This window comes from Pleurodeles waltl, chromosome 2_2, assembly GCF_031143425.1.
Source record: "Pleurodeles waltl isolate 20211129_DDA chromosome 2_2, aPleWal1.hap1.20221129, whole genome shotgun sequence".
In the NCBI taxonomy this organism is placed as follows: domain Eukaryota; kingdom Metazoa; phylum Chordata; class Amphibia; order Caudata; family Salamandridae; genus Pleurodeles; species Pleurodeles waltl.
Window position 1 is genome coordinate 1,000,240,849 of NC_090439.1, and position 17,574 is coordinate 1,000,258,422.

Here is a 17,574-nt window from a genome sequence, read left to right on the forward strand (position 1 = left end):
TCCCCTGAGAGGTGCAGGTCAGGGGAGTGGTCACTCCCCTTTCCTTTGTCCAGTTTCGCACCAGACCAGGGCTGGGGGATCCCTGAACCAGTGTAGACTGGCTTATGCAGAGATGGGCACCATCTGTGCCCATCAAAGCAATTCCAGAGGCTGGGGGAGGCTACTCCTCCCCAGCTTTGACACCTTTTTCCAAAGGGAGAGGGTGTAACACCCTTTCTCTGAGGAAGTCCTTTGTTCTGCCTTCCTGGGCCAGGCCTGGCTGGACCCCAGGAGGGTAGAAACCTGTTTGAGGGGTTGGCAGCAGCAGCAGCTGCAGTGAAACCCCAGGAAAGGCAGTTTAGCAGTACCCGGGTCTGTGCTAGAGACTCGGGGGATCATGGAATTGTCTCCCCAATGCCAGAATGGCATTGGGGTGACAATTCCATGATCTTAGACATGTTACATGGCCATGTTCGGAGTTACCATTGTGACGCTATACATAGGTAGTGACCTATGTATAGTGCACGCGTGAAATGGTGTCCCCGCACTCACAAAGTCTGGGGAATTTGCCCTGAACGATGTGGGGGCACCTTGGCTAGTGCCAGGGTGCCCACACACTAAGTAACTTTGCACCCAACCATCACCAGGTGAAGGTTAGACATATAGGTGACTTATAAGTTACTTAAGTGCAGTGGTAAATGGCTGTGAAATAACGTGGACGTTATTTCACTCAGGCTGCAGTGGCAGGCCTGTGTAAGAATTGTCAGAGCTCCCTATGGGTGGCAAAAGAAATGCTGCAGCCCATAGGGATCTCCTGGAACCCCAATACCCTGGGTACCTCAGTACCATATACTAGGGAATTATAAGGGTGTTCCAGTATGCCAATCTGAATTGGTGAAATTGGTCACTAGCCTGTTAGTGACAATTTAGAAAGCAGAGAGAGCATAACCACTGAGGTTCTGGTTAGCAGAGCCTCAGTGAGACAGTTAGTCATCACACAGGGAACACATACAGGGCACACTTATGAGCACTGGGGCCCTGGCTGGCAGGGTCCCAGTGACACATACACTAAAACAACATATATACAGTGGAATATGGGGGTAACATGCCAGGCAAGATGGTACTTTCCTACACTGCTATGTTGCAGCAGCAGCATCTACAAAATAAGCGGATCCTCGCATTAGATGAGATCTTGTGCAAACATAACCGCAACATGGTGGTCCTGCATCGCCAACTTGACTCCCTCAATAATAACATTGTACAGCTGTGTGAGGGACAGGTGCAGGCATCACAGGACACCAGGCACCTCACAAGCGCTGTCCGTGAACTCTGCCAGGAGCTGCGCCATGAGAGGGTAAGCCAGCGCAGACAGGAGCGCAGATTTCGGAACATGTTTGGCAGCTTCTGTCGTTCCTCTAACAGGGTGGCAAATTCAACAGCACTGATTGCCCGTCATGCAGTGGCTGCGCAAGTGGAGGCAGCACACAGCAGCAGAGACGTTGTGAATGGACTTGTGCAGATCACCAATGTGATCGAACACATTATGGGACCAAGGACAGCCACTCCGAGTGAGCTTGCACTGGGGGACACTGAGGACAGTTCCAGCCTCAGCAGTGTTGCTGTACCAGCAGCGGACACCAGACGCCGCAGTGCCAGGAACAGCACTGCCACTGAGGGTGACAATAGAGGTGCCAGTGATGTAACTGGGTACCTGAGTGGTGTGCGTGGGCGCAATAAATTACTCTAGCTGCCAGTGGACTGCTGTTGACACTATGAAGTAATAGTGCATAACTCTGGTCCTTCATTGTTTTGAGTTTATCACATTACCTGTTTTTTGTTATTACTCACACATACATTACTTGACTTAAGTTAATAAATTTATTTCACTACAGGTACAGTTGTCAGAGGATTTGTGTCATTTATACTCACATCTGAAATGGTTGTGTGTGATGTCGGCACGCCTTTGCCTTCCCTCTGCTGCACTGGTCCTGTCTGCTGGCTGTAGGGGTGGTATGGGATCATCATCCTCATCTGATTCAGATTCACATATTTCTACAGGTATGCCCCTGGTGGTAGCTATATTGTGCAAGATTGCACAAGTAGCCACTATTCTACATGTGGTCTCTGGGCTGTACTGTAGTGCCCCTCCACTTTTGTGGAGGCACCTGAAGCGACTCTTCAGCAGTCCAAAGGTACGCTCCACCGCGTTGCAGGTCGCCCTGTGTGCTGCATTGTATCTCTGTTCAGCTGGTGTTGCAGGATTGAGGTAGGGCGTCTTCATGTAGGTGCGCACTGCGTAAGCACTGTCTCCTGGAAGGGATAGAGGGTATGATGAGTAACTGAGCCATCTGACATCGGCACCCCATCAATGCGCTAGTGTACAGAGGGACAATACCTAGTAGAAATCCTTCACCAAAATCCCCAGCTAGCAGTCGTGTGTGAATCCCGCTGTGGCGAAAGATGTAAGAATCATGTGTGCTCCCTGGGCACCTGGCCACGAGATCAGTAACGATGTAGGAGGCATTGCATATCACCTGTATATTCATGGAATGTTGGTATTTCCTGTTGTGGTACACATACTCTGTGGCTGATGGTGGACAGATTGCCACATGTGTGCTATCTATGGCACCTAGGACGTGGGGGAACTGTGCTATCTGGTAAAAATCTATTTCTGTCTGCTGTAATTCCTGTGGGGTCTGGGGGAAACTGATGTACTGTTGTAGTTTGCTCAGCATGGCGTTGATGAATGCATTGAAAATCTAGTTCAACCTATACCTCTCATATATTTCCTCCTCTGTCAGGTTAAAAAGTGTAATGCACACTCTGAAAATGCGCTCCTGTCTCCACCTCCCTCTCCTCAAACCTGATAAGGTCATCATCCTCCTCGTCATGATGTAGATTGCAGCCATTGATGAAAAGAGTTTGAGGCATTCTGGACCTCTTTATATAGGTTGCACCTGGTTACCACCTGGTTTCAGCTCATGGTATTTTGCATGTGCAAAATGCCATTCTGCGAATAATCACAATTTGCGATTTTTTGATGCATCTCTTTGCGACTTGGATTTTGCGACTCGCAATTTGCACCTCGCAATCTCCTACTTGAAATACCGAATCACAAACTGCGACTCGCAAAACCAGGTCGCAACGCAAAAAATCGCAATTTTTCGATTTCTTATTTTTGGTCTGCGAATGCCTTTCATGCATCACAAACCACTTTTTTTGCACTCACAAACTGCTGATTTTTGCGATTCGCACAGTTTGCGAGTGCAAAAAAGTTTCATACATCTGGCCCTTGGTTCCAAAGCTTTGCTGCATCTTGAAGCACCTTAAATCTCACTTTAAAAAAAAAAAAACTTTGGACCTTTACATTTATATAAAAAACCCAACTGCCCACCTCCATTTATTTCTATCATTACGTTAATTATCTCTCCCATCTCCGAACATCTTGGCTCATTCAGCTGCTCCCCTACATTTTTCAATAGAAAAGCCCAAGCATAATTTTGCACATCCGGGACTGCCAACCCCCCTTTCTCTTTCTTTGTTCTTAGCTTTTTCCAAGCAATACAGGGACTTTTAGAGGCCCAAATAAAGGAATTAATTTTCCCCTGCAGTTTCTTTAGCCATTCCTTATTTTACATTAACGGAACTGAGTTAAAAATAAATATGAATTTAGGTAAAATCACCACCTTAATTAGATTTACTCGCCCTACAATAGTTAGGGGAAGATTCATCCATTTCCTCATCAACTGATCAGTATCTTTCAATAATCTCATAAAGTTTGTTTTGATTAGCTCAGCTATATTGTGTGTGATAGTAATCCCAAAGTATTTAACCTTCCTTTTAGTAGGCCAACTACCAGTATCCAAATTCCAAAACATAACCTCAGTCTTATCGTTATTAATCTCAAAACCAGCAATTTTCCCAAATCCCGCTATCACTTCTTCTAAAGCTGGCTTTGCTTGTTTGAAATTAGTTGTATAAACCATCAAATAGTCCACATACAGTGCTACCTTTCTAGATAAATTCCTACATGAGAATGGCACTATTCTTTGATCCCCTCTTATTTTACATGCCAAAGGCTCGATATACAGATCAAATAATAATGGAGAGAGTGGGCACCCCTGTCTCGTACCTCTCTCAATCTTAAACGGTGGTTAAAGAGCCGTTTACTAAGATCTTGCAGTTTCCTGATACATTTTTTGTTGCACCAAAGTTGTAAATCTCACATAAAGTAATCAGATAACCCCAGTTAACACTGTCAAAAGCTTTTGTTGCATCAACCATTATCACAGCTAAAGGAAGTTCACATGTACAAGCAGGATCAATTATCCCTACTAAGCCCTGTGTCAATTCATGCATGTACCTTCCCTTTACGATCAGTATGAATAAGCTTCCCCGCCACTCCCATCAATCTATCTGCCAAGTATAATCACAGTTAAGCAGTGATATTGGTTGATAGGAATCACATTTTTTGGGATCTTTACCCAGCTTTAATATTACTGTAGTAGTAGTTTCCTTCCATGAAGGGGGATACCAGCACCGTCTAAAATATCATTGCATAGCTCCACAAAATGTTCCCCTATACTACTCCCCAAAGCTCTATAGACTTCCAGTGGGAGCCCAGCCGGGCCTGGTGCCTTACACAATTTACCAGCTTAAACAGCTTGCTCCACTTCCATCATCGTAATCAGCCCATTCATCCTTAACTTTTCTTCCTTGTTTAATGAAGCTAAGCCTAAATCGCCTACCCAAGCTTTCACTGCCTCAGGTGCCACCACTATCTTTTTGTATATAGAACCTTAAAAAAGCTAAAGAAACATTCTCCAACCTCTTTCCAACTTCTCTTCACCTCTCCAGAATCCTTAAAATGAACTTCGCTCACCCTATTTCTAATTGAGTCTGTTTTCATTTTCCAGGCCAGCATCTTACCACAACTCTCCCCATACTCAAAATGAGCTGCCCTATTAGCCTCATGTCTCGACCTAATCCTTCTATCCATCACAGCAACCAAATCCAATCGAGCCGCCTGATCTTCCATACGCAATTGTTTTACTTAAACCTGCTCCAAATATGGACATGCCAGCCTTTGATCAATTTGATGTATCTGCTTTTCTAAGATACTAACCTCCTGTTTGTGGGCTTTCCTCTTAAATGATGCAGTTCTTATCATTCTCCCTCTCAAAAAAGCCTTAAAAGCATCCCATGTCAGAGCTAATAAAGCTGACCCTCTATTATGACTAAAACATTCTTCAGTGCCAACACACAGCTCGGCTATTACCTCATCTCCCAATAATATTGTTCTATCTAATGTCCATCTACTTTTTCCTCCCCTCATCAAAATTCTTATCTTCAAACTAATAGCCGAGTGATCTGAAAGGTGGGAGCCTATGTGCAAAACTTCCTCCACGTTTTCTCTCAAGCCTTCATCAATTAATACAGAGTCAATCCTTGAATTAATGCTTATATTTTTTATTATTGCACGTATAATCTATCCTAACCCCCAGGCTCTCTCTCCAAACATCATATAAACCAAGCTGCGTCATCATCAAAAGAACCTGAGCCTGCATCTTCTCATTAACCTGTGACCTATTGCCAGCAGACCTCTCCTACTCATAATCCATAACCATATTATAATCCCCCATCCAAATTATAGGCTCTTGATATTGTACCAAAATTTTGAAAAGCTCTATTAAAGGGGAAACATCGTCTCTATTAGGCCCATAATAACCTACTAATATAAATACGGCATCATATGCCCTTAATCTACCAACTATTCATCTCCCGGACTTGTCAGCTACTTCTTTCACGATGGAGATATTTGGACGGCTCTTAATAAGGATAGTCACTCCCTTGCTACCCCCGCACTATCAGTACTGGCTATCTGTTGTACCCACTTACAAGGATTAAACACGTTCAAACACTCCTATCGAGACAAATGCGTTTCTTGCAATACCAAAACATCTGAGGAATGTCTCTCATGTATTGCAGAAGCCTCCTCTGTCTACTCTTTACCCGTAGACCATTAACATTCCAAGACAGGACATTCAGGACCTTCACTCCCATCTTCCCAGTATATCTTCACCTATAATCATGTCACCTCCTCCCACCCTCAAATTCCACCTTTCTGACGACCTAATTTTTATTTTTTTCCTTTTTTTTTAATTTCCCCTTTTTGCTCCCCACCTTGTGCTCCCCAATGCCCCCTTTCCCTTGCCCCCCCAACCTACCCTATCCCCTCACCTCTTAGGAGTACCCCCCATAACTTCTTTAATCAGGTATAACACCTGTGGGGGAGGGAACTGCTACCGGATTCTAACATAGTGCTAATTATCCCATAACAAACTCACCATTAGCTAAAAGGAGTGGAACTTGTTCTTACACATTTTTTAAACTCCTAATCAACTCATCCACCTCATTACAATCCCTAAAACTGTACATTTTATTATTTAACATCACTCTTAAGGATGCCGGTAACCTTAATTGGGCTGTTGCCCAGACTTCTTTTTTTTCAATTCTTTTCCCCATCTCCCACTTCTTGTTTAACGTTACACTTGCAAGATCTGATCTAATCTCAAAAGGTACTCCGGCCACCGAAAGATTTTTCTTTTTTAATGCCGCAGTTAAAATACGCTCTTTAATTCCATACGTATGAAAACAGACCAGAATATTCCTAGATTTTTCCCTATTAGGGGGCATTTTTGCCTAGATTCTGTGTACTCTTTGGATGTCTTTCGCTATATCAATATCTCCTTCTCCAAGCAGGCCTTCTCATTTTATTAATTGGACCACGAAACCTTTCAAGTCATCCCCTTACAACCCCTCTGGAACTCTCAAAAAGCTGAGATTTTTTCTTCTTTGATTATTGTCCAGCATTTCTAGTTTAACCATAACCTCTTCTTCTCTTACTCTCAGATTTTGAATCTTTTCCTTATTTTCTTCCACTACAGTCCTCAAATCTCCCAACTCCACCTCTAAAATGGAAGTTCATCTGGCTAAGTCATCAATTTATTTCCCAGATCCTCACACAGATTTCTGATTTCTAATGGATTAGTATTAGACGCCTCAAAACCTCCCTTCAGTTCTATTGACAAGGCTCTCATTATCTCCACAATGGAGGGGTTAACATCAACATCACTATCAGGAATGTTCCCTCTCAAGAGGTCTTTTTCCTTAATTACATCCGGACCCTTTTGATTAAGTCTACCTTGACCTTCCTGCAATATCTGCATTGCCGGACCTTGTAATAGAGAACAATTTTGTAAAGTACCAACAGGATCCGTTCGATCATCTGATAGTTCATCAGCATGTTCGATCTGAGCCGAGTTTATTCCAAATTCAACCCCCCCTATTTCCTTGTCCATATTGGGCTGGTTCCATTGATTGATTCAAAGGTTTTACCAATGCCATGGCTTCATCACAGCCACCCTGAATATTACCCTGAGCCATGACCTGCTGCACCATTTGTCCTGCCTCCTGGCGAGTTGGAAGAATTCTAAAATATGTTCTCAATGATGGGGTAATCTTCACCTTTGAATTCTCTACAGAGCCCAATTTATCCAAAATGGTACTCTTTTTGATTTTATTTCCATTATACTGGCAATTACTTTCGGTTACCCTTTGCTTCGAAGAGGGCCGAAGACTTACTACTGTGTTTCCCTTAATTCCCGCCCTTATACCACTTCTAAGTGAATAGGGGGAGGCTCAAATGCCACTTCTATCTCTCTCACAGGTCCACTTCCTACCTCCAACTCCTCCTCCACCTTCCAGATTCTCCAAATTTCTTCTGCAGGCATGGGGGACACCACAATATCAGAGTAGACAGACGTACCTCTGTCTTTACTATAGAACACACACTCCTTCTCCTGCTCCTTCTCCTGTACCTGTTCTTTTCCCTTTCCTCTCATGTAGGAATCCCCTGCACCACTTCCTCGCCAGCTACTCCCTGTGCTGGCTCTGCCAACTCTGGCATTCCTCCCCTGGAACGGGATCCACGCTGCTGCTTTCCTTCCATGTTAGTCGTCAGCAACAACTCTGGACCACAGCACGGCCCACCCTAATGCACGGGGACGACGCAATACCTCCAGCGCGTCCGACCCACCGCCTCTACTGTTGCCACCAGCCAGAATCCACCTGATCCACAGGGGCATCGCCCCACCAACTTGCTGCGCGCGCCGAGCGCCGACCACCAGTCCTCCACCGGGCTCCCAGCACACACCGACACACCAACTGTCGATCCTCTCATCCAGCCCTCCGGTATGGACGCTAATCATTTGACGCATCCTACAGCACCCTCCCGCAGCTAGCTCCTCAGCCGACCGCCATGTTCTCCAGAGGCCCCGCCCGCCCAAGGATCATTGAGAGGTTTAATAATATTCCACTTCCTGCAGCTCCTTTACATCTTTTTTGGGATCTCTTTCTGGTGGTAGACACTGTAAAATATACACCTGTTGAGTCTCTAGTTTTAGTGAACAAGATTCTGAAATTGAAATTGTTTTTCTTTCTGATAGCAATCAGAAGACCTAGTGAGTTAGGGGTACTTATCCTCTAAGCATCCCTTTATCCATTTTATTTATAGTTTAGAGTGTTTAAGGATAGGATCATCCCACTTATGGGACCTTTCCTTTCTCTCAAAGTAAATTCTACATTTAACAGGGAGCATGAAGTGGCTTTTCTGATATTTGTTCTTTAACCTTCTAATTTGAAATAGATGAGGTTTCAGAGCTTGGATGTGAGAAGGGTCATTCTCATTTATCTGGAGAGTTTTGACTTTTAGGGTTTCCTCTTCCTTAAATTTTGGGCCAGCGAAAAAAGGACCTTAACCATCAGTACACTCCTAGCAGATGGGTTTGATAATTTTTCTTCCTGGTATGCAAGACGGTGCAGGTTCCTTTTCCTTTGGGAGTTCAAAGCACATCAACTAGGGTTATTTCAAAGCAATTTAACCAGGTCTACTTTATAAAGTAAAGCAAGGGAGTAGGACTCAGAAGTCATCACAGGGCCTGACACAAGGCCTGACTCACAAAGGTAAACTTACACTTTTGTGTAAGTTTACTGTCTTTCTAGTATTCACAATCTACAAGTTTAATTTTACTAACAGTAATTTCAGGACTGCAGAGACTCAGTAGTCAAAGCTGAGAACTTTGCACATAAAAATACAGTCCAAGCCTATATTTTTCTGCGTGGAGGCTCTCCAATAATTGCATAGTCTCCACAGTTGTACAATTACTATTAGTAAAATAAAATTTGTAGTTTCTGATGGAGTGTGGATATCTGCACCTCAAATTCTTAGTGAGATCATCAACAATATTCCCATATGGGTTGTGCAGACTTTATTTGAGCTAACGTCAGTAATACATTTCCAGTTCTGTGCAATCAATGTGACCTCACAATAAAGACCAAGGAGCAAATAATTCAATCATGAATGTTAGTTTTAGAAAATTAATTGAGTTGGTATGTATACAGGACAAGATCAAGTTCAGAAGATATAGCAGCACAGTATGAAGACTAAAATGTGCCATTATATTAAGCCATAATAAAATGAGAAACAAAAAATTAACAACCATAATGCAAAGGAAACAGATTGATGCAATAAGGTGTTCCATAAAGAAACTTTCCATTTCTAGTCTAAACATATGCTAAGATTAATTCTAAAAGATATTTCTAAAGGGGTGCATAGAATGTGTCAGCACAAGATCGAACTACAGTCGAAGTTCAGAGAATTAAGAAGAGTGCTCAGCATAAAGCTTTACACTCAGAGAAGCCCAGCAGAGAGAGATCTTTCCCCTCTCGAAGTCGGGATAAAGTCTTTCTAACTCACCATGAACCGTCAATTAAAAGTCCAACTAACAATTGCCAGAACATCCATAGCTCATTCCCACCAGCTAGAGCCAATCATGTACCCGCGTTTGAGGGCAGTTGACATACTCCCAAAGTTCCCATCTCCTCATAGTCAGGTGCACATCTGTTTTCCTTGGATGCCTCATCCTCCCGGTACACCACGAACAGAAGACTTTCTCTCACTATCATCGCCAACTTTCTCCTTCTAGATCAGCAGTTGAAACACACAATAAGCCTTTTTCTAGCTAACAAGAAACCTGATATCACATCTGTAAAGGAGAGAAACTGCATACTGGCATTGTGAAAGCAAACAATTTCAGCTAAAGCCCAATATCAGGCTAAGTTCATTTGTGAATCAAATGGATACATGTTACAGCAGTGGTTCCCAACCTTTTGACTTTTGTGGACCCTCACTTTATCAGCACTGGAACCTGAGGACCCCCACTGAACCATTATTGGAATCCGGGGACCCCCCCAATGAGTTGTTATTGAAAGCTTGAGACCTAATTTGTTAATATTATTACATTTTCTAAGCTGTCACGGATCCCCTGAGGATGCTTTCTGGACCTCCAGGGGTCCCCGGACCACAGTTTGGGAGCCACTGTGTTACAGCATAATACATCAGTGAAAGCAAGCAATCATTATCAACATGAGTGAGTATGTGACGAACATCATTACATTATTCTATTGATCCACTTAATACACTTATGTGTGAACTCTTAATAGTTGCAGTGGTTACATACTATTAATTCATTTATAGGTACCAAACATGTTATTGAAGTTAAACCAATCAGTGAATATACATGTCATATGAGTGCATACATGTATATGCATGACATAAAAATGGGGAGCCTAAATTCCACTGCTCCATTTATGAATACCAAAAAGAATTGTAAACTTACATACAAGTGTAAGTTTACCTATGTGACTCAGGCCCACACAGTGCCATGTACTTCTTACAAATGGTAGACAAAGCCTGGAAATATCCCTGAAGGGTTTGTAACCTCTAAGTGTAAAGAGAAGCAGGATCTTTAAAGCAGTGTTAAAACCCCTTAAACTGCAGTGAGGGACCTTTGAACTGCGTGAGTCTGTGCTACCTGCTTCTTTATTGCTTCAGCTGGGCACACAAGCACATACCACTACAACGAAGTACATCCTGTGGTTGCCCTAAAAAACATAGGCCCATATTTATGGAACCTTGGTGTCGCCTTAGCGGCATTTATTTTGGTGCTAAAGTGGCCCTAACATTACTCCATATTTATATTTTTACGCTAGACCAGTCTAGCGTCAAAATAGTGGAGTTAGCGCAATTTGTAGGATGCTCGAACCCACCATGTATCAATGAGATGCAAGGAAGCCGTTCCCATCCTAAAAATGATGCTACCCCCCCAGCACCATATATACCTCCCAGCGCAGAAACAACGTGCGGGTGGGAGGCAGGCCTAAATAATGGCGCTAAGGCCGCTTAGCGCCATTATTTAACGCCTTGGCCAGACCAGGCGTTAGAGTGCAGGTAGGCCCATTTCCATCGCTAAAAACCTTGGGATAGGCAAAAAGATGCCCACCCCAACCCCCAGCAATGCCACCACCCACACCACAAGGACACTACAGGAGGAGGAATCCATTCCAGGTAAGTTGCAGGTAAGTGTTTGTGTATGTGTGTGGTGTGCCACTGGGGGTCCCTTACATGGTGCCCCCTGCCTAGCACTGGGTATGTAGGGCTTGCCCAGGGGAAACTGGTCCTCTGTGGTGGACATTGGGGTGGTGGTCATTACTCCTGTCTATAGTTAGACAGGAGTCATGCTTTTGGCTGCTTGTGCTTCAAAAAATTACACTAGGCTGATTAGCGGCAGAAGTTTTGCTGCCAACCAACCTAACGTAATTTCTGACCCACTAGCGCCATTCCCCCTAATGCAATACCCCTTTCCCTCCCTCCCCCGGCTAGCGTCTTTTTTTTTACACTAGCCATTCCCTAGCATCATTATGCGTCATTTCATAAATATGGCACATGGATGGCTTTAAGGAATGACGTTAGCGGGTGTCTAAAACAATGGCACACAACTGAGTTAGCACAGTTGTGTGCCATTTTTCTTAAATATGGGCTGTAATTTGCTACTGAATAATCCATTTAAGAATAGAAATACTTAAAAGGAAATTTAGGTTCACTTCATGCACTCAGTGGAGGCTTGCCCCACAACCTAGGTATCTGTTGGCGCTCTCAAGCTGATCTGAACACTTCAGTTTTTTTCATATTTCTTATTTAACATCAGTGTTTAACATGCTTCTAAATAGTCCCAGATGATAACACGATTTGCCCAAGAACACACAGTGTGGTCTGTATAGTCTAATAGAGAAAACCTTACTTATATCATGTTTCAGAAGTTAAGAATGATGCCATAGTGTTTAGCCAGACACAGTATTATGGCACTTGTTGTGTTCCCTGACTATATGCCTACCGAGCTATTGCCTCACTTATTGCCCATAGGACAATCAGGGATTGGTGGCCATTGCTAATCAAACTTTCTCTCTTGATTGAACGGCCAGTCGAGGAGCAGGATATTACATCACTCACAACCTTTGAGGCACGGGGAAGCAAGCAAAGAGGAGTGCCAAAGGTGAGAAATGGCACACCAGGGGATGTATCTTCTCCCTCTAAAGTCCCCTAACTTATGTGAGAATTAGACTGTAAAGTGGATGATGTGTCCTAGTTTTTTTGAGAACTCTCTTTGAAGAAGGATGTTTTGTGTGCTGTGATTGCTCATTGAAATACCAATTTTGCATTGAGCTTACAGGCAGAGAGCTGTGCCAGTGAAGGAGGAAGGTGATTGCATCCCATGAGAAAGTTTGGTCACCTACTGCTATGCTTTTAGAAATCAAGCACTGCCCAGGACATGCAATTCTTTAAGGCCTTTTGCTCATGCTGCAAAAGTTATCCATAGATTTTAAAGAAACAATGCCCGTCCTAGGTCTCACTTGCAGAGAACTTTTAGCTGTGTGTTGTTGAAGAACTATTGTCTACAAGGTGGGATTTGGGTCATTACATTGCTTAGCATTTGTTGGATTTCTTTTCAATTCTGTTTGCATGCTTCTTATTTGATTGCTTGTCCTCTTCTTCTTGTGCTTGTCTCTTCGCTAGAGCATAGCTTGTTTACCATCCCTTGAAGTAGATATTTGTTATCTTTGAGGGATCACATCAGGGAATTTATTTTTTTCTTTGAGCTCTCAGAAACGTTTTTAAAGGCTTATCATCAAATACACCTCAGTTGTACAGACCTTAAATGCCCTCTGACAAGCACATGCTGCACCAACTAACCAACTGGAGCCGGGAAATCAGGCGTACTGTAACCCACGTACCTCCCACAGCCTACTTGGGGATTGTGTGTGTAGGGCAGCATTCAGAACTTTAGGATTATTTGTTACTCTGAGCTCCAAGAACGCACACATATTTAAAAAAGCTTCACTCAAATGAATGCCCTAAACTTGTGTAGATTATAGGAAAATATACTACTACAAAGATAAACTTAATAGTAACAAAAATGTCTACTGTAAATAAAAAAGAATGGCTACAAATCAGATGATGTTAAGTAAATTGATTGACGGAACTAGCCTATGGTGAACTACCCCTTGCGTTTATCCTCTAGCTAAAAGCTTTTAGCACCAAAGGGCAAACAGGATTTTCAAATGGGCTTCCACACATACCTCTGCATGATAAATTGTTTTCAATAAGTCTGCTACGGTGCAGCGAGGTCAGAAATTGTCCGAGTTTTGCTTGTTCGGTATTGTGAAAATAAAGTTAAGCCTGGCAATCTCAGCATTTGCCCACCAGCTCAAGATATCTGCAGTATACAGTGTGCTCTGCTCCAACCTTCCAGAAAAATCTGAAGGTGTCATTAAGGAAAGATGCTTTTGCATCAAACTGAAATATACACTTTTTATGTTGTTATGATAAGTTAGACACCATGAACAGTGATTGAACGTAGAATTAGCATACCAATTCTGTTTAACACACACTGAAACATTCTGCACGATATCAATCACATTATATGACAATAATTGGTGCAGTATCACCATCTAGAACGTAACATGTATGAATGATACCTAATGAAATATGTATTTATCATGAGAAATGTGCATATATAATTGAAAGAATGAAATGTGATTGAAGACACAAGCAGAAAATAAAAAGCTCAAATTAAAACGCTTGTGACATTCATGGAATTGCATGTATTATTCTTCTTTCTCCCCATGTGCTGCTTACTTCTCATATTCCTGCCACCTGGTATTCCCCATGTTGCTTCCCACCACTCCCCTTGTTTGTAAATGCACAGCAACATGTATATTTTTGGGGGATTTCTCTACTGTGCAGAATTTATGAAACGGGGTTTCTTTTATCTCCCACCTTCCACATGTTGCATCAACAGCCATTGCACACAAATGCAACATTATGGCTCTGGGGGAAGGTGAGACTGCTGCACCTATTCAGGAATGTTTGAGCCAGAAGAGTGACTATAGAAATGTGTTCTGCCAGAGTGATATAATTATGTTTCTAGGGCTGTAGCAATTGTTCCATGTCCTAGTCATTAATGGCAAGCATTTTCCTTTACATTCTGGCACTTCTCCAGACAGCTGTTATTTTCTTTTAGACATCTGCAACTTGCCCTTGTAGCTGACCACATGCAATAGGCTTTTGAACTGTGTTTAGTTTTGGTGTGGAATTTGAAAAATGAACCATGCCATTTATAAAGATTGAAAATATTTAATTCAGTTGTGAGATTCCTTAAGAATTTGCTTTCCCTACAATATTTAATTTTTAAAAAACTTTTTTAAACTATGCTTTACAAACCATAATTTGCAAAGCCAGTTGTTGAGCGATAGCTTTGTTTGTTAATTATGATGCTTCATATATGCCTAATACCAGTAGATGGTGCCAGATTTTGCCTGTGCTGTGTTTGTTCTATTTATGTAGTACATATTTTTTAAAATGTTTAAACATTTGAAACTTAGACCTAAGGGCTCCCTTTCAGTTTGCTTAACCAGGCCTCACAAAAACGTTAGCCACCTTCTGTTGTGATAGCAGTGTATGCACTTGCTATGCCATCTTAGTAAGAAAGAACTATGCCCAGAGTTTTGGCCGTCAGTCCACTTACTGGATCTGGCAAGAGTCAGCCACAAAAAATAGGTGGAACAAAAGTGTTCATTAAAAGCATTAACAACTTCATCAACTAGCTCTGTTAATACTTTGTCAGTCAGTGTATGTAAAATATACAGTAGATTGTACAGCACTAAGCCAAATGAAGTCATATACCCAGGGGTGTAGCTTCAGGGCAAGTGTTACATCCCCCTAATAAATGTATTCCATAGTAAGTAATTGGGTACAGGTGCTTTCACACACCCAACCACACACACTTCCCTTTCTGCCACACGAAACACCTTTACCTTTACCGGGATGGACTAGTGGTGGATATTGCATCAGAAGATCCTTCCAATCCCATACAAGTCATCTTTTTCTTGTCTGTGACTACTTTAACAGCATGGTGATAACAGAAAGGAAATAACAAAGATGCCCCTGCTGGGAGAACATTTCAGGAACTTCTAAGACATGTTTTTTAACGACACATATTTTTGATTAAATCAATTAGTATTGAGTATTTGCAATCCTACATTCATTGCCTGGCACAGTTATGCGTGTGTGCCTCAAGGCTGAAAACAAGGTAAAACATTGAAGATTCATTCTTTATCTTTTAAGGATCCAGATACAAAGGAGCACCCTGGAGGTTTGTATTGTTTAGATGTTTTCACCAGGTTGAGGATTGGTTTAATTTTATCTTAGAAAAATGTTCGCTACAAAGGCATTTTGATTTTCTGTAGCATTTATGTTTTCAATCACTCTAAACTTCTTGCCCAAGTGTTTGTTTCGGCTTTTATCATCAGTGTTTCACTTGGAGATGAGCCTCTGGGCTGAACAGCATAATATATCTCTACCATGTGCTAGAGGTGCCAAAATGCTAGTCGCCGTCAAGATGTACATAAAAAGCATTTGTAAGTTTGCTGGTAAAGATATACCTGGTCCTTTAGAGACCTCATTTTGAACTTGTATCAGAGCTCATTGAAGTAACCATTCTTGCCTGGAGCTTTCTCTGCCTGCACTATATCAAATGCTGCTTTCACCTCTGCCTTTGTGATTAGACCAAGAATATCGTTTTTAAGTCTGCCTTGATAGCTCATTAGTTACCATATTTTATATAATCACCTAAAAAAGAGTTTTAAGAAGCAGCATTGAGAGAGGAGCTTAGGTTCTGCCCACACCTTGATCGTCCTCTCTTCCAGTGCTTGATTTTGCAGACAGTGTGCTCTTCCTCTTAAAAACGGAGTGCTTCCTAAGCCTTTTCAGTACAGTAGGCATGAGTTGTTTTTTGGTACAAGACAATAATCAAGGCTTTAGGCCTGATTTGTTAATTGAGAAATGTTACGTCAGACGGCATATGCCCATTCTGTTTTTCAACAAAACTTACTCCAAAGGCAGCTGGTCTGACATTTGTTATGAAAAGCTGAGAATCTTTTAAGGGCAAATTATTATTATTACTAATATCTTATGTTGAAGGCGATAGAGGGTTATTTGTTATAGGGAATCTCACAAATGACCATGTGAAATCATTAAAGAAATGCATTTTCATGTGAAAAGCATTAACGAAATGCAGTAGAAGAATAGGTATGAGAAGTACAAAAGTACAGTGGTATTTCGCATGTTAAATGAGAAGCCAATAAGAAAACAAAGTTGTAAATCAAATACATGACAGTGTGGAGGCATTGAAGAACATATCATTAGAATTTGTTGGATAATTTATCTGCCATGGTTAGCTCCCACGTTTTGGTGGTGATATACGCCCTGTGTGAGAGGTGTGAGAGGAAAATAGAGTGGAGAGGAAGGTGTAAGTTAGACAGAAGAATAGCTGAAGAAGGAAGGAGTGAGTGAGGAGTCTGATGGCTGTCATGTAGGAAAGATTATGCTCAAACGCAATAGGCCTGAGCTGGTTATGGTGACTAGCTAATGATAACACAATAGGTCTGATTTGCTTAAGGAGAAAATTTGTAGCAGAGGACATAGGTCTCATTAGTTTGTTCTGAAAGGTTATTGTAATGGCAGTAGGCCTTTAATGGAGATGGTTATTACACAATAATAAAGCCTCTGGAGACGGTTTTGTCACATGGAATCTCACAAACTACAATAGTACGCAGGGATTGTGTAATGGTAATCTGCGTCTGAAAAGCCCTGGGTGAAGAAAATCTTGCATGGGGAAATGGGTTCTCTCACTCCACCCATTGGCTCTAGTGCCACGTGAGCTACACCATTCATCTGATTATATGTGGACATCCAGCTGAAAATGGAAGTGCATTAGTGTCAGGACTGGTGAGCCAGAAGTTTTGTCTTCCATGTTCTCCTATCTCGAAATACGCTTTTATTTCTTTCCTTCCCTCTATTATTTAATTTTTGATAGGACCAAAAGCTCCCTAAACAGTACTACCAGGCCACTTGCTTACTTCCCTTTTCATCTGCAATACATTGCATTCCACTTGACCACTGCTTCTAAATCCCAAGCCATCTTGGATCAGTATTCTGTATAGTGAATCATTGTTTAACCATCCCAAGATAGCAGTAATGTTTAGAAGCAACATTTTGGCATAGTGGTTTGGTCCAAGAATGATAGGCTAACCATAATATCACTCTAATGGCTTGAATGTGAGTAAGTTGCTTAATTC